The sequence below is a fragment of the Cornus florida genome, unplaced genomic scaffold (assembly GCF_030987335.1).
Source record: "Cornus florida cultivar Cherokee Brave unplaced genomic scaffold, ASM3098733v1 CherokeeBrave_3.0.0_Hap2_Chr05, whole genome shotgun sequence".
Taxonomy (NCBI): Eukaryota; Viridiplantae; Streptophyta; class Magnoliopsida; order Cornales; family Cornaceae; genus Cornus; species Cornus florida.
The window spans coordinates 104,645,110-104,671,146 of NW_026775575.1; the positions used below are offsets into that span (position 1 = coordinate 104,645,110).

Genomic DNA, 26,037 nt, shown 5'->3' on the forward strand with positions numbered 1-26,037 from the left:
ACATGTATTTTGCATGCCATGGAATAGGTTGATACAATATCTTTTTGGACTGGGTTAATTATATGGGAATTGGGAATAGAGTTATATTTACAGACACAATTCTGTGTGATCAAGTTATGATTTTCTATATTGGTTTTATTTAAGCATATTTGATAATGTATTCTAGAATGCTTAGTATGGAATTGTTGATATTGTTATTTAATTGTCAATACCTTATCAACTGTTGGATGGATGAAATTGTATACACCGGTATGGGAAGGTGTCATACTAGGTTTGGATTAGCTCAAATTGCTAAGTCCTACCTATTTTGGAATAAGGGCACGAGTTATTAAATACAATCCTCCTTATATATATATAAGTCGGTACGGTTGAATGCACCGAATGACTTATTGGATTTCTTGCGGATGGTTAGGAACGGAGTTTAGATATATTTTTATGATACCGTGTCATAAGCTTAAGTCTTAGTGTCGACGGTAGGATGCGTATATGCAATTGGATGTGTAGCTGGCTGTGAAGATTGAGGTATACCCTATTTAGGTTTAGGTACCCATGCCCACTCAGGTGCGTATTGTGTGATGCATTCTATTCAGATTGAGACCCTCTTCATAGTCTAGCGAGAGTCCAGTAGTGTGGATATATTTATGTATAGATTATTAGTTATTGTTGAACTATTTAGTATGTACATGCGTATCGAGTCTCGACTTGAATTGTAGTAAGATGGAACTTGTTTGTGGGCCTGACCCACTCTTATTTTTCAGGTGTACGTCAGTTTCAGTTTGGAGTTTTATTAGGGGTCCACTAAAGATGGATTCCCGAATTGTTTAAATTATGGAGTTGTGGATTACCAGATTTAAGTATTTAATTATTTAAGGATTTTATATTTCAGTTTCTTTCAGCTCTTAAATTTTATTCTTAAATTCATTTTTTGTATTCTGTGTTCGTTATAAAATATTAACTGTTCGATATTCCCTCGGGTTTGGATCTGGGCCTGATCAACTCGTGTCTCGGATCTGAGGGGTATCACAACGCCCATACAAAGAAGGTCCGACACCCATTTTGACCAAAAAAGGCCCAATAAAAAGGGGTCAACTTGCGACGAAACGCTCAAAACGACCTTCAAATAGGCGAAGGTCCTAAGAGTCTAACGCCCGAACGGGCTTGACAGGAACTACTCAAGTTTAAAAGAGCCGAACGGCCCCAAGAGCCGACCGTAAAATAGGCAAAGGCCCAAGAGCTTAATGCCCAAACGGGCTGGACCAGATAAACTACTCAAGTTTTAAAAAGCCGAACGGCCCTAAGAGCCGATCGCAAAATAGGCGAAGGCCCCAAGAGCCTAACGCCCGAACGGGCTTGACCAGATTAACTACTCAAGTCCAAAAAGTCAAACGGCCCCAAGAGTCGATCACAAAATAGGCAAAGGCCCCAAAAGCCTAACGCCCAAACGAGCTTGACCAGATAAACTGCTCAAGTCCAAAAAAGCCAAACAGCCCCAAGAGCCGATCGCAAAATAAGCGAAGGCCTTAAGAGCCCAACGCCCGAACGGGCTTAACCAGATAAACTGCTCAAGTCCAAAAAGCCGAATGGCCCTAAGAACCGATCGCAAAATAGGCAAAGGCCCTAAGAGCCTAACGCCCGAACGGGCTTGACCAGATAAACTACTCAAGTCCAAAAAAGCTGAACGGCCCTAAGAGCAGATCGCAAAATAGGCGAAGGCCCCAAGAGCCTAACGCTAGAACGGGCTTGACCAGATAAACTGCTCAAGTCCAAAAAAGCCAAACGGCCCCAAGAGCAGATCGCAAAATAGGCGAAGGCCCCAAGAGCCTAACGCTCGAACGGGCTTGACCAGATAAACTGCTCAAGTCCAAAAAAGCCGAACGGCCCCAAAAGCATATCGCAAAATAGGCGAAGGCCCCAAGAGCCTAACGCCCGAACGAGCTTGACCAGATAAACTACTCAAGTCCAAAAAAGCCGAACGGCCCCAAGAGCCGATCGCAAAATAGGTGAAGGCCCTAAGAGCCTAACGCCCGAACGGGCTTGACCAGATAAACTGCTCAAGTCCAAAAGAGCCGAACGACCCCAAAAGCCAATTGCAAAATAGGCGAAGGCCCCGAGAGCCTAACGCCCGAACGGGTTTGATTAGATAAACTGCTCAAGTCCAAAAAAGCCGAACGGCCCCTAGAGCTGATCGCAAAATAGGCGAAGGCCCCAAGTGCCTAACACCCGAACGCTAATTGCAAATTAGAAAAATACATTGAATCACAAGCAACAACGTAAGCAAAAACTGTAATGACCCACTCCACCACATAGCATGATATTGTCCGCTTTGAGCCTGAGCACGCAAGGTTTTGCTCTTGGGTTTCACCCTAAAAGGTCTCATACCAATTGTAGATGACACACTTACATATAAGCACTTCACCTTTCCTCTACCCAGGCGATGTGGGACTGTGCACCCGTAACTCGCCAGTGTGATAGTCTATCAGTGTCTCGCACCCGCCCACGGCATACCCGCTGACAGGGTCATCATAATCCACCCCCCTTGGAGGCCCGATGTCCCCGTCAGCACACTTTCAGCTGGGTCAAGCTTTGATACCATTTGTAACGACCCACTCCACCACATGTTATGATATTATCCGCTTTGGGCCTGAGCTCGCACGGTTTTGCTCTTGGGCTTCACCCTAAAAGGCCTCATACCAATTGTAGATGACACACTTACATATAAGCACTTCACCTTTCCTCTACCCAGGCGATGTGGGACTGTGCACCCGTAACTCGTCAGTGTGGTAGCTTGTCAGTGTCTCGCCCCCGCCCACGGCACACACGCTGACAAGGTCATCACAATCCACCCCCCTTGGAGGCCCGATGTCCCCGTCAGCACACTTCCAGCTGGGTCAAGCTCTGATACCATTTGTAACAACCCACTTCACCACATGGTATGATATTGTCTGCTTTGGGCCTGAACTCGCAAGGTTTTGCTCTCGGGCTTTACCCCAAAAGGCCTCATACCAATTGAAGATGACACACTTACATATAAGCACTTCACCTTTCTTCTACCCAGGCAATGTAGGACTGTGCACCCGTAACTCGCCAGTGTGATAGCCTGACAGTGTCTCTAGCACCCGCCCACAGCACACCCGTCCACAAGGTCATCACAATCCACCCCTTTGGAAAACAAAACCGTATATGAGTAAATAAATATAAATCTCTCGATCAATAAACATATACGATAGGATTTAAAACTCTAATATACGAGTTCAACTATTTATAACATCCCACTGTCGCCTCCCAACCGTGCGCAGTTCAATACAAAGGGAAATATCTCTTTCCGACATATTTTTAAATGAAGTCGAGGTCTGATTGTACAACCCTTACTTCCATTTCTAACCAACAAATGAGAGGTCTGCATTGTGAAAGATACAAAACCTCCAAAGTTATCACACTAACCTCCTTGTGCCAACAATATCACAGACAAAATTCCGACAAGTGAAGTAAACACTTCCAACTATCCATGAAAATCTAGGATATACGCCTCAAACATATCCTTTATGGTCTAATTTAATCTCTCGATTAATTCCTCCGTCTATAGATATGAAGTAGAGCTGTTGCTCCAAAATCTTCATAAAGCTCCTTCGAAATAGCACTTTGCATCCACTAATATAGACATCCACATGCTATAATACCACTATCAGTGAACTATAGAACTACTATGAAGTTCTAAAATAAGCATCACTCAAATTTATGTCCTCAAGCAATCTTTCTCAATCCACCACTCGGATTCCATATAGAAAATTGAAATTCCAAATCAATGTCAATCCTTCCCACCGACAGTCACTCATATTTAATTCAACTTCCATATTTGTTATAGGAAGTGGCTAAAGATTCCTATGATATCCGATGATCAACTTTCCACCTTTGTAGCAGGTTTTACACTTAGGGCAATTATATATGCATCCTTATCCGTATCTGTTCACTAAAACCGACATTTGATGTCATAATGTACCTTCTAACCATCTGAGCACACCCGAGAAAAATTATAAACTTTCCAGCTCAGTCGCACGACCGTTATATCACTATTTACCGAAACTACTAAATCCTCCTTACGTACCTTAAACTCCATCTGAGTAAGGTAACACCGTCTCCAAGGTCAGCTCCAATATTCAAAGTTGACCTTTTCAACTACCGTAGTAATAACAAGTGTTATTATTACACATACTATAAATGTATTTGATAACTTAACAACTAACCGAAAGATTTAAATATTCTATCGTTTGTTGAGAGCATCCATTTACATCATTGCTTCCACTAGACGGAACTTGATATAAAGTGTAAATCACCACTGTAATCCATCTAAACCGTCTCGTGATCCATTCTATTCGTATGAACTGAAGTCCTACCAGTTCAAAATAGACAAGAATCAAGTTGACCTGATGTATCAGTCAACCAATATTTCATTCAGAATCCTGACCCTTGTGTAAAATCAAAAATCCCACAACTAAATCTGTAAATTGCTCTTTCATTTCCACTTTAGTATAGGAAATGGCTGTAAAGGATCTAGTGATCTTTGATGGTCCATCTCTACTATCTAATAAATATTAGACCTCGAGAGAAATCACTATGTCCCTTCTCCTGCCTATCGTGAAGCATCATGTTTCCACCAGGATGAAAAACTAAAAGTTGTGAAACTCAGTCCATGCATCCTCCATCCAATTTGTCTATAGAAAGTACCGTTAGTCCGGTACCACCAGCTTTCGTCTATACCCAATGTTTAAATTGGAGTATCTTCAAACGCGAATTCTGTATCAATCGATAATTCCATTTATCAATAGTCAACTATGACTTTAACTCAACAAAAGTCAACAAACTATGACATTTCCATACATACCATGCACCTCATCTTTATATAGGTGTTTGGTCTTACCATCTTGTCTTTGACATACACTGCTTCTTTAAGATAAGTTAATGACAATCCGACTTCTTTGTCTGACTTCAAAAAAATATAAAATCTTTCCATCCTCCACATAAGTTATCAATTTCCTAGCAACAGATAATTGTTGCAAATTGTGACTAAAAAAATAATTCCATATTATTTATGGAAATGAAGAGACTTAATTTCCTCCTCCATGTGCAACACCAGCAAATTCCTCCTAATGACACACCCTCGTGAATAAATTCTTGATTAAGAATTTACTGATGAATATTTATTTAGTCTTTTATCCTCACTCGGTGTCATTCCAATAAGTACTTAATCTAGTACTAAATCCTCCTTCCGACTTGATAACAACTTCTGAAATTTTCAAGAAGATGTTCAGCAAATCCAGCACCTTTAATAAATCATCATGGCGTTACAGTGATCTTTATTTACCACTACCTCACGCATACCGAAACATTAACTACCACCAATATCATGGCATTGTAATATGATACGAATCCATACCTAACGTAAAGTATATCAAACTAATCATTCTAGATTATTTGACTCGTAGTGATGGTTTAATTATCCCATCCCAAAACAAACCATAATAACACATGTCCAGGTCTAATAGATTGGCTAGATTTATGTGTATCTACCAAATCCTATGACCGTACGATCACAAATCTAGCGTAAATAACGCTATTACTCCATATTATTAAAACAATAGTTAGTTGATCACACACTTGTGTCTCCAACTAAACCACATATCAAATCCAGAGTAATTAACAAAAAAAAAAAAAAAAAAAACACGAATAATAAACACAATAAAACAAAATGTACTCCTACTTTGGACATCGTTCTTTCTAGAAAAAAAAAGTCTCATTTGAAATCAACCTTACTAGATTATTTCAAAATTTCTTTTTATAGTTTCGTAAATAATCATCCAACCTCGAAACATATCCTTTAAAACATAACTTAAAAACACAAATGTTTACCTAAGCAAATACCAAGGGCTTAACCATCATCCTTCTTATATGCGGAATGTAAACTGTCTAACTTGGCTTTATAAAGTGAATTAGAACGTCACAACATAATACCAATGCCTTTTTGTATGTGATTTAAAAATTATGTATTTCATTCTGATAAGAACACATCCGATCCCCAAACTCCTGAACAATACTTCTTATATACCTCTTTTAGAGATGATAAGAAAGCTTAATTATTTGTAGATTGATCATCCCCAATTCTACTAATAACATTCGCTATACTACTAGCAATTCAGATCACCTCGCACGATCATCAATCTTCAAGATTTAGTACCCTCTCTATTGGATACACATAAATCTCCTCCATTAGGATCCTCTTCGGCTCCTACTCCTCGCATGTCTCCTTTTTAAGATCAACTGAAGTCATGTTGGCCACGATATGCGGTGACCTATCACGTATACCTAAATCCTTCATTGGCTTATACTTTTAAAGTAACGCCAAATGAACTTAAACCATCAATCCCTAATTCTGCCTTCTGGCAACGAAATCGATAACGTACTCCTTTACTCCTTTGGGTCTTTATCGCTTTCGCCTTGAACCCATCCTTTTCCTAGTGCCAACCATTCTATGACTACAAAATATAATTGACATCAGCTCCTCCTAACATACCGTAAATAGAGTACAACGAATCTTAATATGGGCACTAAGTTTTAAGAGACGCAATGCGGAAGTCACATAACGAAAAATACTCCTCAAGACACTTGAACCTGGAGTGCTTTGATACCATTTGTAACGATCCACTCCACCACATGGTATGATATTGTCCGCTTTAGGCTTAAACCCGCACGGTTTTACTCTTAAACTTTATCCTAAAAGGCCTCATACCAATTGGAGATGGCACACTTACATATAAGCACTTCACATTTCCTCTACCCAAGCGATGTGGGACTGTGCACCCATAGCTCGCCAGTTTGGTAGTCTGATAGTGTCTCTCGCACCCGTCCACGGCATACCCGCCCACAAGGTCATCACAATCCACCCCCCTTGGAAGCCCGACGTCCCCGTCGGCACACTTCCGGCTGGGTCAAGCTCTGATACCATTTGAAATGACCCACTCCACCACATGGTATGATATTATCCGCTTTGGGCATGAGCCCGCATGATTTTGCTCTTAAGTTTTACCCCCAAAAGGCCTCATACCAATTGGAGCTAACACACTTACATATAAACACTTCACCTTTCCTCTACCTAAGCGATGTGGGCCTTGTGCACCCGTAACTCGCTAGTGTGGTAGCCTGACAGTGTTTCTTGCACCCGCCCACAAGGTCATCACAATCCACCCCCCTTAGAGGCCCGACGTTCCTGTCGGCACACTTCCGGCTGGGTCAGATACCAACTGTAATACCCCCTGATTTCGGAACACGGGTTGATCAAATCCGCGCACAAAATCAAGAGATATCAGCCAATCAATAATAAGCAAGCACAGAATACAAGAGGAAAAAAAAATAATAAAATAAATAAACAATGCTAAAAGGGAAAACCAAATCAATAATTAAGTAACAAAACCTCTGATAACATAATCTCCAATAAAATTCCATAATAATAATAAATCTCCGGAGTACAACTTGGGAATCCATACCATGCGGACCCCTAATAAAAATCCAAACTAAAGACAAAATAGATAAATGTCTAACTCAAAAATAATAAATAATAACAAAAACATAGTGGAGGTCCTACGTCTATGACACCAGAAAAGTGATGAAGTCTGTCCTCTGCTCTGCACGAACTGACTCTACGTCTGGAACTATCGAGGACCTGAAAAGATAACAACAAAGGTGAGTCAAAACCCACGAACAAGCCCTTTCTACTACATCCCAAACAGAGACCCAATAAACGATACATCCTAATCCGACTCATGTAATATCTACGTAGGTCTATATACATAAGTATACACACTATAAACTCTCACTGGATCATAAGACAGCCTCAACCAGATAGTAGGTCTCATGCAAGCGCACACAAGGTGATCACGAGTACCTCTTTTACCAGGGCACACACATCTCTAGATCCAGCTACGTATCTCATCTGGCATTATACGCTAATCCTAACCATCGATCACAAGATCTTAAGCTCGTATCATGGTACTCAATAAAAATATATATATAAGTAATTATAGCCATATCCTGATAATGGCATGATCAAAAGTCATATCTATATCCTGACAATAGTATGACAAACCGTATGAGTCTAGGCTTATTTGTCGGCTCACACAGGTATCAGCAAACCATATCCTAACAATGGTGCTTCTAAGACCATATCCTAACAATAGTCCTCCTATCATACACTTCTAAACAAGTATGTATACTTTATATTCACGTACATTCATATAGCAGTCTAAATAACAACATAAGCTTTTACAACTATCATACGAGTAACTTGCAGCACAAGTATTGCAGCACAAGTAAAGCCTTAGCTACTAGACCCCTATGATAATTATTATATATTTATCTGCTATCAATATTAAGCTATTTAAGCTTCTTGTTGCGATATATAAGTAACTTGCAGTGCAAGAGAAATTATAACTACAATGCATGCATGATTTATTTCACATAACAACCTCCACCAACAATGTTGCAACAATCTAGAAAAAAAAAAAAAAAATGAATATTAAAAACGTAGTTCGCAACTCAGTAAAATCATTATAATAGTATACTATGTCCAAAATAAATGATTCAACATTATAGATAATAAAATGAATATTAAATACATAGTTCACAACTCAGTAAAATCATTATAATAATATACTATGTCCAAAATAAATGATTAAACATTATAGAAAATAAAATGAATATTAAATACATAGTTCATAACTCAGTAAAATCATTATAATGATATACTATGTCCAAAATAGATGATCTACCCACGTAAGAAAATCATGTTTAATCATGGGAGTGACTTTCAGTCCCAACAAGCCTATGGAACTAATCAATCAAGTTATTACAGCAAAGGCAGGCAAAAGTCCCCAAACTTCTTTCTAAACTTCTTTCTCCAAATGGGTGTCAATTTTTCCAACAGAAGGTCACGCAAAAGACACCTTTCCTGTAAGAAATAGGAAATGGATTTAATGGGATCAGAAGACTCGGCATTAAACCCAAACCCAAATCAAACCAATTGGCTTCTTCAATCAAATTAGTTCCTAAAGTTTATATCTAAGTTCCATAGCATCCCAATAGCCCATACTAAGCACGGTTCACGATTTTACAGCATTGAAACATCGATAATTGCATTTAAATAATAATAAAAAAAAAATAGCAACTAAAATCATGAAAAAATATATAAATAAAATTTTAATTATTTCTCTATCACGATCTATTTCCCACATATAAAAGTTTAATTAAATATGTGATTAATACCCTAAAGCCGTTCAATAGATGGATCGATCACGAAATCAACAAGGACAAGAAGAACAAAGACTTGCCTTTTAAGAATTTCAGATCAAAACTCTTTTCTTCTCCGATTTCCGCTTGACACCAGCGGCCTTCAGGTCGCCGTCGTCTACCTTTGTTGCTCCGAGTATCACCTATAATAGCCGGCCTCACCACTCTCTTCCTTCCTCTATTTTTTTCTCTTTCTTCCTCTCTTCCTCTCTGTATTTTTTCTCTTTTATCGCCGCCGTCTCTGTATTTTTTTCTCTCCAGTTTCGTGCCCCAACAATCCTTATCACAACAGACTTAACATATATATATAAATATATAATACTAACCTAATCCTAGACTAATTCAATTACACCCAACCACACTTTAACACAACTATATAAAATAATATAATAACTACACAACAATGAAACAATCCAAATAACCCATCACTGTCAAGTTACAGAAATAAAATTATATATATAAATTCTGCTAATAACTATATAAATAGTTTTATATGTTACTAACTATATGGTATATACGTTTATACCCATACATATATAAATCTACATATATATATATATATATATATATATATATATATGATAACCATATAAAATATATATATATATATATATATATATTTATATAAATGTTACTAATAACTAAATAAATAATAAAACAAAGACTACTTTTACATCATTGTGAAATATATATAATTATATATTCAAATATATATATATATATATATATATATATAATTTACATCACCAACTAAAAATAAAACAAAATAAATAAATATTTTACAATTAACTAAAAAAATTTCACTAAATAATTAGCATTGAAATGACAAATAAATAAACACTCCAAAACAAGTTTCACACACACTTCAATTAGCCAAGTAGATAAAATAAATAAATAAATAAATAAAATAAACACTAAATAATTAACATTTAAATGACAAACAAATAATTAACAATTCAAATAGCCACGTAGATAATTAAATTGAAATAAAATAAAGAAATAAAACCTTAAAAAAAAAATAATAAATTAGGGGTATTACATTCATCCCCCTAACAAAGGAATTCCGTCATTGGAATTCACCTTTTACCTTATTGCAATAATTCTGGAAATTTTGAACGGATGACATCTTCTCGCTCCCAAGTGGACTCGGCCTCATTATGATGGTTCCACTGTACACGCACAAGAGGAATAGTCTTGTTACGAAGCACCTAATCACGGCGAGCAAGAATACAACACGGTGGCTCAACATACGTCGCATTCGACTGCAACTCAATCTCGCCAACATCTATATGCTGATAACGATCCTTATCTCGTAGAAATTTCCGCAACATGGATACATAGAAGACATTATGGACCCAATGTAGATGATCCTGAAGTGCTAACCGATAAGCTACAGCTCCCACTCGATCCATAATCATAAAAGGACCGACAAAACGTGATGACAACTTCCTCTTCTTCCCAAAGCGCATTACGCCCTTCATGGGAGACACTTTGAACAACACCTGATCCCCTACTTGAAACTCTAAACTGCGAGTAAAACGATCTGCATAACTCTTCTGCCTACTCTGAGCAGTACGCATACGGTCGCGAATAAGAGCAATCTTCTCAAAGGTATCCTTAATGAATTTAAAACCTAGAAATTTGCTCTCACCGACCTCCAACCAACAAACAGGAGATTGACATGGTCAGCCGTACAACGCCTCAAACGGTGCCATACCAATAGTCTTCTGAAAACTATTATTGTAGGCAAACTCTGCAAGTGGCAAATAATATTCCCAGTTGCCCTTAAAATCAAGGACACAGGAACGAAGTATATCCTCCATGATTTGATTGACTCTCTCGGTCTACCCATCAGTCTGAGGATGATAAGCAGTGCTAAGATGTAGTTCGGTACCTAAAGCCTCCTGGAAACTCCCCCAAAATCCTGATACAAAGCTTGGATCCCTGTCTGATATAATAGACATCGGTATGCCATGCAGCTTCACAATCTCTGCAATGTAAAGCCTCGCCAACTGTTCTGAAGTGAAATAAGTGCGTATAGGCAAGAAATGAGCTGATTTGGTCAACCTATCAACAATGACCCAAATAGAATTGTGATTCCTGTTGGAATTGGGTAATCCCTCAACGAAATCCATAGAGATACTCTCCCATTTCCACTCCGGTATAAGAAGTGGCTGCAAAGAACCAAGCGGCCTTTGATGATCAATCTTGACCATCTAACAGGTACTACATTTGGAGACAAAGATGGCTATGTCCTTCTTCATACCTGCCCACCAAAACTGTCGCTTCATATCTTGATACATCTTATCTCCACCGAGATAGATAGAGAACTCAGATTTGTGAACCTCAGTCATCACATCTTTTCTCAAATCATCGGTAGAAGGTACAACTAGGCATCCGTTGTACCTCGAGCCCCCATCTACCCCGACAAAGTAAAATGGAACATCACCAGAAGCTAACTCCATAACTCTATCAATGCACTGCTGATCCATAAGTTGTGCCTAATTTTAATTATTTTATATATTGTGATACCCCCTAATTTCGGAACACGGGTTGATCAAATCCACGCACAAAACCAAGGGATATCAAAACAATTAAAGTATTTCAAACAAGCGCAGAGTACAAAATGAAATAAAAGAATAAATAATACGCTGAAGAAAAACTAATAAATAAAAAAATTTCCATTAATAACTCTTCAATAGTTACAACTCGAGAATCCCGTAACTTAAGGACCCCTTAACCAAAATTCACTATCTATAAATCTATTAATAATTACTGAAGTAATAATATCCTACTTTGAAATAACATAGAAATAATAGATAAGTCCTCCAGCTGCGGATCCTCAACCTTAAGACTTGAACTTCTAATAACCTAAAAAATAAATCATGGGTTAAACCCTACGAGCAAGCTCTCTTTACTAAGCTTCTAAAAACCAATAAGCAGATCATCTCTGATCAAAACCAAACCTAATAAAGTTTTAAGTTTAATAAAGATACTCATATGTATAAATAATTATATACAATATAACGTTCACATCCATTAATAGTAAAGATACTCATATGTATAAATAATTATATATAATATAACCTTTACATCCACTAATAGGTTCATTAATTTTTAAAACCATTAAATCAAGATTAAAACATAATCCTACCTAAACCAATCCACAATCTCCTTCTCTGTTAAAGAAAAACCTTTTAACCTTAATTCCATTTTAAATAATTATTTAATCAATTAAATAATAAACCAAAATCTAAGGAATAATTCCTTTAATCCAAAACCCTATAACCACTAATGAATGATTTTATTTATTTAAATCATACAACAAAGATTCATGCCTTAGCAATTCATCCATTCCTTCTCCAATATTATTTTATTAATATATATAAAATAATACACTAACTTATACATACTCGATTATTCTAATTTAAGAATAACAAATCCTAATCCAACCTACACATAATATTATAAGTTAGTGTATTATTTATTTATATATTGACAACTCAATCATACCTCCTTAAGTATATTTATTTATACATTGGCAATTTAACCATGCCTCAATAAGTATATTTATTTATACATTGGCAAATCAACCATGCCTCCATAAGTATATTTATTTATACATTAGCAAATCAACCATGCCTCCTATGTATATATTTTATTCATACAAATAAGGAAATATTTTTTTTAAACATTTAGCAACTCACCCATGCCTACAATTCATCCTTGTACCAATTTTAGACTCAACGATAGCTAATTCATACATAGACATCTCATGCAGATTATAAGCATATCACTAATTTAATAACCAGCCCAGATATATCAAGTAAGAATAATAACACTAATAATCTTAACTAACATACATATATATAATTCAAAGCTGAAAGAAATCTAAAATATAATCCTTTAAGAATTAAATACTTAAAATCCAAAACCTCTAATAGTTTAACAACTCGGGAATCCATCCAGTGGACCCCTAACAAGAAAATCCCAACTGAAAAATAAAACCAGAAGAAATCCAAAATTATATCATGGAGAAAGATCCTACATCGTTCGGAAGAATGAGTGACCGCCTCTGCTCAGCACGAACAAGCTCAAGCCTGGAACTAACGTGCACCTGAAAAATAGAAGTGAGTCAGGCCCACGAACAAGTTCTATCCTACTGCAATCCAAGCAGAGACTCGATATGCATATACACTCTAACCAACTCAACAATAACTATATAATCCGTGTATATATATATATCCACACTATGGACTTTCATTGGATTATGATGCGGGTCTCAACCTAAGTAGAAGGCAACATGCAAAACGCACCTGAGTGGGCATGACTACCTAAGCCTAACAGGGTATACCTCAACCAATATAGTCAGCTACGCATCCTGCTACATATATGCTCCCTAACCGTTGACTCTGAAACTTAAGCTCATAGCGCGGTACCATAAAAATATATTTAAAGTCCTATCCTATCCATCCATAAGAAATCTAGTTGGACATTCAGCTTGTGCAGTTTCTTTGACTCAACATAAATAACAAGTAATCCAGCTAGTCATTCAGCTTGCTCAGCTTCTTTGACTTAGCATAAATATAAGTAAGATTTATTTATAATCCATTCCCTTATTCCAATACAGGTTGGACTTAGTATTTTAAAACTAAACCATTCCTTGTATGTCACTGTCCCATATTGGTGCATACAATCCATCTGTCCAGAAGTTGATAATATAGATCAAGAATGTAAATACCAACTAATTCATAATAAGCAGAGTCAAAATATTTAATTGAACATGCTTACTTTACACCACTACACAATTATCCAAGCATTGCTAATACATTTAACATATGTATAAGTAAATTTATCCATTATAAGTATATAATCATTCTGTAATCTAACATGCTTATATTATACCATGGAAACAAGATTAAACAATAATTCCATTCATAGATAGATTGCTACACATAAAGTTATGCAATTTAAATCCTCCACCTCCAAGAACAGTCCCCATATTTACTTAAAATTATATACTGTTCAACCTTCCGATTTCTTGTGACTCTTAATAATATCAAAAGAATAAAATTTCCATTCACAGAGAATGATTAAACCAAGGTTCAGAAATTTAAATCCTCCACCACTGAAGTAGCAACAGTTTTATAAAAACTTAACTACTGTTCCAGCTATCAACGTCTACTGGTTTATTATGCATTAACCAACTCTCTGAAGTTTTAACAAGGCTTAGAACACCTCTAAACATCCCAATATAGCTTCTTCCAGAATCTGAAAATCCCAAAATCCAAGTCCCGTAGCCCATACAGTCACAGAAAAACAAAAAAAAACTGAAAACCAAACGAAAGAGCTTGCTCTCTCAAAGAGAGCTTGCTCTGTCTTGCTTGGAGCCGGCTCTCCTAAGCTTAGAGCCTGCTCTTTGCTCCCAAGAGCTGGCTCCATGATTCCATGGAGCTTGCTCTTTGTTCCAAAGAGCTTGCTCTTTGAAATGAAGAGCCTGCTCTCCTCCGTTCCTTCATCTCTTTCACGTCCGGCGTGTTTCTGATGAACTGACTTCCATTCCTAAGGTACTGAGATGTTTAAATTAGGTTCCAACAAGTTCCAGAATCCATTAAATTCTTTTCTCAATTACCAAAATCAATTTAAACATGAATTTTGCAAAAAGAGTTAGGATTAGAACTTGCCTGCGAGATTTTGAATTAAAATCTCTACGTCGTCTTCCTAAGTTTTTCGGCGTAACTAGTTCCCTCTACTTCTCTCTGTTTCTTCTGTCCCTCTATATATGTGAACTGGGTTTTTGATTTTTAACCTTGAGCCGACGTCTAACTATATATTTATATAGGTTTTAAGGAAAACCTAATTCTTATTCTAGTATAAGTTAGAGATGGGAACCGACCAATCTCACACTATATCTAAGGCTGCTTAATAAATCGTGACTACGTACAGCAACCAAAACCCTAATTTAATCCCATTAACTAATTTACATAATTAAACAATTATAAAAAAATCAATTAACGCATTTAAAATAATTAAAATAATTCAGGATATAATTAAGTCAATTAAAATTAAACAAAATCCAATTAAATAAAATAAGTCACTTAAATAACAGAATTCAAATAAATCAAATAATAACAATTAATGCAGATAACCAAGCAATAAAACAATTAAATAATAAAAAATGCAACCAAAAACTTAAGTAAAATACCAGGACCATCCTTTCAAAATTAGGGGTATTACATTCTTTCCCCTTAACAAAAGGAATTCCGTCCTCAGAATTCACTCTTACTTATAACCATTCCTTAATAATCCTTAATTATTTAAAATCACATATACATATATATCAACAATTATATATATATATACATCTATCCATACAACTCATAAATTAAATAAACCATATATAAATAAATAAATAAATATATATATATATATATATATATATATCATCCTTCCATAACTAATTATTAATTTATTATATTAATAACAAATTTAATGCTACTAAATATCGTCAAAAATGATTTTCCATAAATACTACATCTCGGTTTAAATAATTTTCCGATACCATCTTACTAAAACATAAATATCTCCTAGTATGATGGGAATCTGATAATGAAATTAGTACCATTGGAAAGAGGACGAAAAATCCTTAAATTTGAGCTCAAGAATGACCTAATTTCGTTTTAAAATGACTGAGTTATGACCGTTTTAATTTTATGTCACAAACAGGCAAAATAATTGGCTGAGCTTAAACGCTACTGTGAACGCACCCACACTGGATTATATCATTGAGCTCACACAAATGCACCCACACTAGATTAGCTCACTTGAGCTCACATGTATGCACCCACCCTGAATTATTTCACCTGAGCTCACATTTATACACCCACACCAGATCAATCTTTTGTTGACCAAACCTAATCCATGGTCCAGATTCACATGCGCACTCTTTTGTGTACATCGCAATGCACCGAATCGTTCCACTTATATTAATTTAATCCAATGGCCTAGATTAGCATGTGTAACATCTTATTATGTGCCGCAATGCACTGGATTAATCCACTTAAGATTAAATAATCTTATGGTCCAGATCAACATGTGTACCATTATTCCATGCGCCGCAATGTACCCTATCAATCCACTTATTGTTAATGGCTTTGATTCACATGTACACCAAGCTATACTATGACGCGCTACATTGAATCAGAAGCCCCTTCTAATGAGCCGAAATACAGCATCCAGTATATATATATATATATATGTATATATATATATATATATATATATATATTATTTTCCAAACAAATACTAAGAAAATAAATTCTAATAAATACTTAAAAATATCAAAAAAATTACAAAAAATTGCAGGAAAATTCCAGAAAATAAAGAAACTGTAATAAACCCTCTTGGGTCATAGATCCACTTATAGACTAATTTTAATATATATATATACAACACCTATATATATCAATTAAAATCTAATAATTCAAAAATCAATTATAATAATTTATACGTTTAATTATTTCGATCTAACCATGATTTTAAACAAAAAAATTTAATTAAAGCCTTGACACTCAAGGTGAAATCCTTATGAGTTTTAAGAGGAAAGAAAGAGAAAACTCACCTGAAGGTTTCAAAACGAAACTGAAACTTCAAGCCTTGATTGCCTCTTACAAATCCGACGTCCTCTTTGTCAGCCTTCTCATCTTCTCTCTCTACCTCTCTTATTTTTCTAACGTGTAAAAACCTTTAACCCTAAAGCCTTATGTGTATATTTATACACATTAAAATTCAAATCATATTCTTACTGTGATTACCAAATAAAATAATAAATAATAATCTTTAAATAATATATATATATTTATATACACATATTATATATATAACTCCCTTCCATAAATAATCATTAGTTAAATACATCATATATACCTATATATATATCAAAATATATATTAACATATATACCCCTCCATAATGATTATTAATTAATTATATTTATATACATATAATTATATATATATATATAATTATGCAAAAGATAATTATTTAAATATCTTCATAACCATGGGTCTTTAATAATTAACCCAACAAGGCTCCCTTCAAGCCCAAGACCACATTCATTGGTTTGACTCCTCTTAAGCCCAATCCAATTAAAATAAAATAAACCAAATAATTAAATAAACACTTAAATAAAAAAAACTAATTACACTAAGCACATAAACAAAACAATAAATTACAACCAAGTCACACCATACCAATAAAATCAACACGCAAACAATTCAATCAATAATTAAGCGCACACACAACAATCATCATATCAATAATTCACGAAATATAAATAAAATAAAATAATTAATCTAAGCACTCAATAAAATAAATCAATTAAAAATTAAAATAAACGCAATTAATTCAAATTAAATCAAATAAATAATTTAAAAACAAAGTAAAAGTAATTAATTTCAATTAATAAATCCTTTAAAATATCAGGGTTTTAAAGGATTTATAACATCCCACTGTGATACCCAAAGAGATTTATATTTACTTAAATCAATCATCATATCGTATACTATCAATAAATCCTTTTGCGGTAAAGCCCAAGAGCAAAACCGTGCGGGCTCAGGTCTAAAGCGGATAGTATCATACCATGTGGTGGAGTGGGTCGTTACAGTTGGTATCAGAGCACTCCAGGTTCAAGTGTCTCTAGGATTCTTTCGTATAAGACTTCCACGTAGAGTATTCTTTTATTAGAGCTTACGTATAGGATTCATTGTATTCTTCTATGGTCCGCTTAAATCATACTAATGTCTATCTTTCGTGTTAACAGAATGCTTAATACTAGAAGAAGATGGGAAAGGCAGCAGAGGAGAGCGGCGCGCAGACAATAGGATCGTCTGCGACGTCAGCAGGTTACAAGGAGTAACAGTTACCTATGTTTCAGGAGGAAGAGCAGCAGCAGCAGCAGACTCAAGAGTCTCAGGATCAAAACGAACATCAGGGTAGGTACCCTGAGTATCCTCCTCAGTTAGCTGACATCATTGCTTGGGCTGTAGCAGTAGGCATAGCAACTGTATTACAGAATCAGCCACAGGTTCAGCAGGTACCTGTGCCAGTACTGGTAGTTCAGGCTAGTCCTTGGGAAAAGGCTAAGAGTTCTTTTACAAAGGGGAGCCCACCTCAGTTCTCAGGCTCCACCGATGTGAGTGTGGCTCATCAGTGGAAGAAGGACATAGAACGTCATCTTCGCCTGGTTGAGTGCACGGAGGTGCAGAAACAGATGCGTGCTACCTTCAAGCTTGATGGGAATGCACTCCAGTGGTGGGAGTCAGTTACTTCCATAGAGGAGAGGACTTCATTAACCTATGCTCAGTTTAGTGTTCGCTTCGATGAGAAGTACTTTCCTTTTGCGATCAGGACTACTATGAAGACAGAGTTCCTTAACTTAGTGCAGGGAAACATGTCTGTAGCAAAGTATGAACAGCAGTTTACACGTTTATCACTTTTTGCTCTTGAGGAGGTGGATACAGAGGAGAAGAAACGTACTAGTTTTGTCAAGGGATTAATGTGGTCTATTAAGCGAGTCATTACAGGTAGTCCAGCCTACACTACTTATGCACAGGTGGTAGATACCACTTTACAGCTTTATCAGTTGAATGTGGAATTTAGACAGACTAGGGGTGAGAAGCGGGGTGACAGGGACTCTGTTAATCAGCCAGCTAAGAAAGGATATGGTAATGGGCATAGACAGAATGATAAGGGTAGATTTCAGGGACAACAGCCTTAGAAGAAGCACAAAAATGGTTTAGATGCTCAGAGAGATGGGGCACTTATTCAGAGGCAGCAGAATGAGGCACCACAAATAGTACAGGGTCAACCTCATAGTAACCAGCACAAGAAACAATTTGGTCCTTTCAGAGGCTTTTGTTATCGTTGTGGAGAGCTCGGACACACAGCCAAGAGATGTCCCCGGGCTATGCAGGGACATCATGTACAGCAGAGGCAGCGACCACCATTTCCCTTACCTGCTCTACAGGTGCCACGCATTTAGGGACAGGTTTTCCCAGCTTTACCAGTGCCACCGCCACTATGAGGGCAGGCATAACTTCTTAGCCAGGGTTTCATTTGTAGAAGTACTTCACCTTGGGAGCACCAGTGTTGTTTGTGAAGAAGAATGATGGCTTACTTCGCCTGTGTGTAGATTACAGGGAGTTGAACAAGGTTACTATTCGTAACAAGTATCCTTTACCCAGGATCAACAACTTATTTGATCAGTTGAAGGGAGTTACGTACTTCTCTAAGATGGATTTGCGATATGGCTATCATCAGTTTCGAGTTAGGGAGCATGATGTTCCTAAGACATCATTTCTAACTAGATATGGATCTTATGAATTTTGGGTCATGCCTTTTAGGTTGACTAATGCGCCAGCTATCTTTATGGATTTGATGAACAGGGTCTTCAGGGCTTACTTAGATCAGTTCGTCATTGTTTTCATTGATGATATTCTGGTTTATTCTAAGTCAGATGAGGACCATGCTAGACATCTTCGCATAGTGTTACAGACACTTCGTGAGCATCAGTTGTATGCCAAGTTCGAAAAGTGTGACTTTTGGCAACAAGAAGTGAAGTTTCTGGGTCACGTGGTGTCAGAGAAGGGAATAGCGGTGGATCCAGCCAAGGTCTCAGCTGTTTTAGAGTAGGGACAGCCTACCTCACCCACTGAGATTTACAATTTTCTGGGACTGGCCGAATATTATCATAATTTCATCTAGGGGTTTTCGAAGATAGCAGGACCACTCACCTATCTGACTGAGAAGGGGGTACCGTTTAAATGGGATAAGCATTGTCAGACTGCATTTGACATATTGAAGAGTAAGTTGACTTCTGCACCTGTTCTAGCTACTCCCCAGAGTGGGATAGAGTATCTTATCTACACAGATGCTTCTTTACAGGGTCTGGGATGTGTTTTAACGCAGGAGGAGCGACCGGTTTCTTATGGGTCTCGTAAACTTAAGTCTCATAAGCTTAACTATCCGACGCACGATTTAGAGTTAGCAGCTGAGGTCTTTGCCTTACGCATTTGGAGGCATTATCTGTTGGGGGAGTCCTTCAGACTATTCAGTGACCACAAGAGTTTGCAGTACCTCTTCACGCAAAAGGAGCTGACTATGAGACAACGTAGGTGATTGGAGTTCGTGAAAGATTACCACTTCTCTATACAGTATCACCCAAGGAAAACGAATGTAGTGGCAGATGCACCCAGTCGCCGACCTAATGCTAGTCTTTCTATAATATTTGCTACAGAATGGAATGCTTTGAAGACTGTAGATGAGTTGTCTGATGTTTTTGTGTCGTGCATAGTAATTACACCTACTATCATCCACAAAGTACTAAAGGCACAACTTATGGATCAGCAGTGCATTAATAGAGTTACGGAGTTAGCTTCTGGTAATGTTCCATTTTACTCTATCGGGGCAGATGGAGGCTTATGGTATAAAAGATGCACAGTAGTACCTTCTGCTGATAATTTGAGAAAAGATGTAATGACGGAGGTTCACAAATCTGAGTTCTCTATCCATCCCGGTGGAGATAAGATGTATCAAGATATGAAGTGACAGTTTTGGTGGGCAGGTATGAAGAGAGACATAGCCATCTTTGTCTCCAAATGTAATACCTGTCAGATGGTTAAGATTGATCATCAGTGACCGCTTGGTTCCTTGTAGCCACTTCCTATACCAGAGTGGAAATGAGAGAGTATCTCTATGGATTTTGTTGAGGGATTACCCAATTCCAACAGGAATCACAATTCTATTTGGGTCATTGTTGATAGGTTGACCAAATCAGCTCATTTTTTGCCTATACGCACTGATTTCACTTCAGAACAGTTGGCGAGGCTTTACATTGCAGAGATTGTGAAGCTGCATGGCATACCGATGTCTATTATATCAAACAGGGATTTGAGCTTTGTATCGGGACTTTGGGGGAGTTTCCAGCAGGCTTTAGGTATCGAATTACATCTTAGCACTGCTTATCATCCTCAGACTGATGGGCAGACCGAGAGGGTCAATCAGATCACGGATGATATGCTTCATTCCTGTGTCCTTGATTTTAAGGGCAACTGGGAAGATTATTTGCCACTTGCAGAGTTTACCTACAATAATAGCTTTCAGAAGACTATTGGTATGGCACCGTTTGAGGCATTGTACGACCGACCATGTCGATCTCCTGTTTGTTGGTTAGAGGATGGTGAGAGCAAATTTCTAGGTCCTGAATTTATTAAGGATACCTCTGAGAAGATTGCTCTTATTCGTGACCGTATGTGCACTGCCCAGAGTAAGCAGAAGAGTTATGCAGACTATCGTACTCACAATTTAGAGTTTCAGGTGGGGGATCAGGTGTTGCTTAAAGTGTCTCCCATGAAGGGCGTAATGCGTTTTGGGAAGAAGGGGAAGTTATCACCATATTTTGTCGGTCCTTTTATGATTACGGATTGAGTGGGAGCTGTAGCTTATTGGTTAGCACTTCTGAATCATCTACATCGGGTCCATAATGTCTTTCATGTATCCATGTTGCAGAAAATTCTGCGAGATGAGGATCGCTATCAGCATATAGATGTTTGGCGAGATTGAGTTGCAGCCGGATGCGACGTATGTTGAGCCACCGTGTCGTATTCTTGATTGCCGTGATCAGGTGCTTTGCAACAAGACTATTCTTCTTGTGCGTATACAGTGGAGCCATCATAATGCGGCCGAGTCCACTTGGGAACGGGAAGATACCATCCGTTCAAAATTTCCAGAATTGTTGAAATAAGGAAAATGGTAAATTCCGAGGATGGAATTCCTTTTGTTAGGGGGGAAGAATGTAATACCCCTAAATTTTTAAAGGTGTAATTTATTTATTTTATTTCATTTTGTTTATCTATGTGACTATTTGAATTGTTAATTATTTATTTTAGGGTTTTAATTTATTTGTCATTTATATGTGAAGTATTTAGTGTTATTTTATTTTTTTATTTACTTGGCTATTTGAATTGTTTTTGGAGTGTGTAGTTATTTGTTATTTTTTAAAAAATTAATTATTAATTATTTAGTAGAGATGTTTTAGTTAATTGTAAATTTTCTTTTGATGTTATTTTATTTTATTTTTAGTTAGTTGTATGGATGGGTAGTTATATATAGATATATATAAATAAATATATAAACTACATTAATGTGTTATATATATAAGATATATATATATATATATATATATATATATATATATATATATAAGATATATATACGGATGCATGTGTATATATATTAGGTATATATGCACCAAGTACTGTTAAGGTAAATAAAGGTATCTTTAATAGTATTATTTAACATTTGTTATTTGTATTTTTTTTCAATTATTAAACTATTAGCTTTAGATGACAGATGGGTATTAGTATAGGTTTTTAATTGTTATAGGTTTTTGAAGTCTGATTGTTGTGGGTTCATTAAAGTAGGTAAGTATTATATTCTATTTATATATATAAGGTAAAGTAATATAGATCTGGGCATTGAGGAAGTCACGAAACAGAGAGGATATTACAGAGACGGCGGCGAGCAAGAGAGAAAAGAGAAAAAAAGAAAGAAAAGAAGAGAAGGAATTTGTGAGGCTGAATCACGAGGCGTAGGAGGGAGGTTGTTGTGGGCGATAACCGGAGTAGCAAGGATATTTAATGGCGACCCAAAGGCCGCCGGTGTCAAGGGAAGTCGGAGACGAATGATGAAGAGTTTCGACCCGAAACTCTAAGGCAAGTCCTTATTCTATCCATTCTCTTTGGGTTCATGTTCGATCCATCTCTAGAATGATTCTAGGGTTAAAAAAATAATAATAATAATAAAAGAAATTTGTTTGATTGCAAGAATTAATCGGGTCATTACGGCATAATTTTCTTCTACTTAATTACTTCTATAAATTTAGTTGGTGTTCTTGCAAGATTCTTGAATTTTAGTTGGTCTATTCATGAATTGTTGGGTCACTGTGACTTGGTTATAAGTCTTAGGGACCTTAGCTATGGAGTTTTAAAGGAGTGTAGAACCGGATGTTGGTGAAGAAGGTAACAGGGATGTATAGGCCTTCAAGTCGGTTTCGCCGACTTAGTGGTGTCGGGTAGTATTTCTTTTGGGCATTTAATCGTGGGTGTATATTTAAGTTTCTGAATGTATTAAATTATTATATGTTGGTTGGTTGGTTGTTTTATTATTATTATTATTATTATTATTATTATTATTATTATTATTATTATTATTATTATTCGTGGGATTTGGACTTACAGCATTTAACTTTGGGGAAATAAGTTGATAAATCTCATTAAATTGTTATATGCTAGGGTGGGTTGTAGGATAAGCTTTACCTGGTATGTAAGTTGCTAGTTTTGATTTTCTTCGTACCATTTATTATAGATAAAAGTATGACAGTTTAATGGAATCCTACTTAAGTTGCAAATTATGTAGATAATCATGTATCAAATACTATAAGGATGCATTATTTATTGTAGAGATTATTATATGGTATTAATCTTGCATGCATGAGGGAATATAACCTTTCTTGCACTACCAATTGTTTGTTCGTATATCACTGTTAGAAGTTTACAAGTTATGTCTATGATTTTTTGAGGAATGTATGTTAATTATCATGTATATATGCTGTAGTTAACGTTTTACTTGAGTTGCAAGTTACTCACATAATATTTGTGATTAGTTTGTCATAACAATTACTACAGAATTTAGAATAACAATAATCACGAATGAGACAGTGGATGTAAGAACTAATGTATACTTGTATGTACGTGTATGATAGAGGACCATTGTCAGGATATGGTCTTAGCAGCACCATTGTCAGGATATGGTTTGTTGATACATACGGGCTGACTACTAAGTCTAGACCCAAACGTTTTGGTCATACTATTGTCAGGATATAGTAGTGACCTTAAATTGTACCATTGTCAGGTATAGCTACAATTACTTACATAAATATATTTTTATTAGGTACCATGATATGAGCTTGAGATCTCGTGATCGATGGGTAGGATTGGCGTATATTGCTAGATGAGATCGGTAGCTGGATCTAGGGATGTGTGTGTCCTGGTAGAAGAGGTACTCGTAACCACCTTGTGTGCGCTTGCATAAGACCTACTATCTGGTAAAGGCTGTCTTATGATCAAGTGAGAGTCTGTAGCGTGTATACTTATGTACATTAACCTACATAGCTATTGCATGAGTCGGACTTGGATGGATCGTTTATTGGGTCTCTGTTTGGGATGTAGTAGAAAGGGCTTGTTCGTGGGTTTTGACCCACCTTTGTTGTTATCTTTTCAAGTCCTCGTCAGTTCCAGGGGTAAAGTCGGTTCGTGCAGAACAGAGGCCAGATTTCATCACTCTTCCAGTGTCATAGACGTAGGACCTCCACTATGTTTTTATTATTATTTATTATTTCTGAGTTAAACACTTATATATTCCGTTTTTAGTTGGGATTTTTATTAGGGGTCTACCTTGTATGGATTCCCAAGTTGTACTCTGGAGGTTTTATTCTTATAATGAAAATTTATTGGAGATTAATGTATTAGAGGATTTATTATTTAATTATTAATTTAGATTTCCCTTTGGTGGTGGCTGTCGTCACTACTACACCACAAGCTTAGAAAGTGTGCATTAAGGCGAGGGCCAAGTTTTACATTTATAAAAGCCACTACTACCTTCACTAAAAATATAGTTAGGGTGAGTAGGGATCGTCCCAAGGGATTGGAGTCGAATTTGGTTGTGGAATCGCTATTAGGGTTAGTAGGTCGAGTGATCAAACAAATAATTGGTTGGTTGATTAAACTAGAGAACAAATTAAACTAAATAATTGAATGTAATAAAGAGTAAGTAAGAGGGAGAAAGATCTTGGGGTTTAGAGGTCACCACCAAACAATACTTTTCTACACCCTGAACAAGTGACTAATGAGGGAAATGTGTGTTATAATATTGATGTGTGTGTGTGTTTGGTTGATTCAATTAGCAAGGGTGACCAATTAAGTATATATTATCTAAACAACATGTGAAAAGCACAATATATTAAGTATATATTGTCTAAATAGTATGTGAAAAGCACAATATATCTAGCAAGTCATTAATCCTTTCATTAAGCTCACAAGCCAAATACACCACAAGGTTAGAGACATATGCTACTTGCATTCAAAAGTATATAACATCAAACAACAAGTATAGATTGTCCTCCCATCTAACAACTATGCTACTACTACACTACAATTAAGCTAATGATATGAAATTAAACTAATTAAGCTAAGGGAGAGGCACAATCCATCAAGAAATGAGCATGAACCATCTAGAAAATTACAAGAGCATTCCATTAAGCACTATGTTTTGACAATCTCTAGATCTATGGTATTAATACACATAGACATGCATCAATAACACAAGAAATAGAGACAAATACATGAACATCTATTCTAGCATACATAGACATATGGATAAAATGAAATGATCAATTGGAAGCATTAAACCACATATATCATTGAATAAACAAGATCTATATATATATAAATGCCAAAACATGTATTACAACACTAATCCCTTAATAATATACAAAATCAAGATGTAGAAAGCATGCTTGGGGCTAACTCTAGCCCCAAGAGGATGTCTAGCCACTTATGGTAGTGCTTCTCCAACTCTGAAGGGCTA

At 36.3% G+C, this 26,037-nt stretch overlaps 1 long non-coding RNA gene across 2 annotated transcripts; it reads right to left on the reverse strand.

The window, feature by feature from the left end:
* Window positions 1-7,424: 7,424 nt before the first annotated feature.
* Window positions 7,425-8,994, reverse strand: LOC132308197 (uncharacterized). Of its 2 annotated transcripts, none has more exons than XR_009482398.1 (2): window positions 8,898-8,994; window positions 7,425-7,711 (listed from the first exon to the last, which is right to left on the reverse strand). It is a non-coding gene; the product is annotated as an uncharacterized LOC132308197 (long non-coding RNA). The 2 variants fall into 2 exon arrangements; XR_009482397.1 differs by having other exon boundaries at window positions 8,817-8,994.
* Window positions 8,995-26,037: the final 17,043 nt, after the last annotated feature.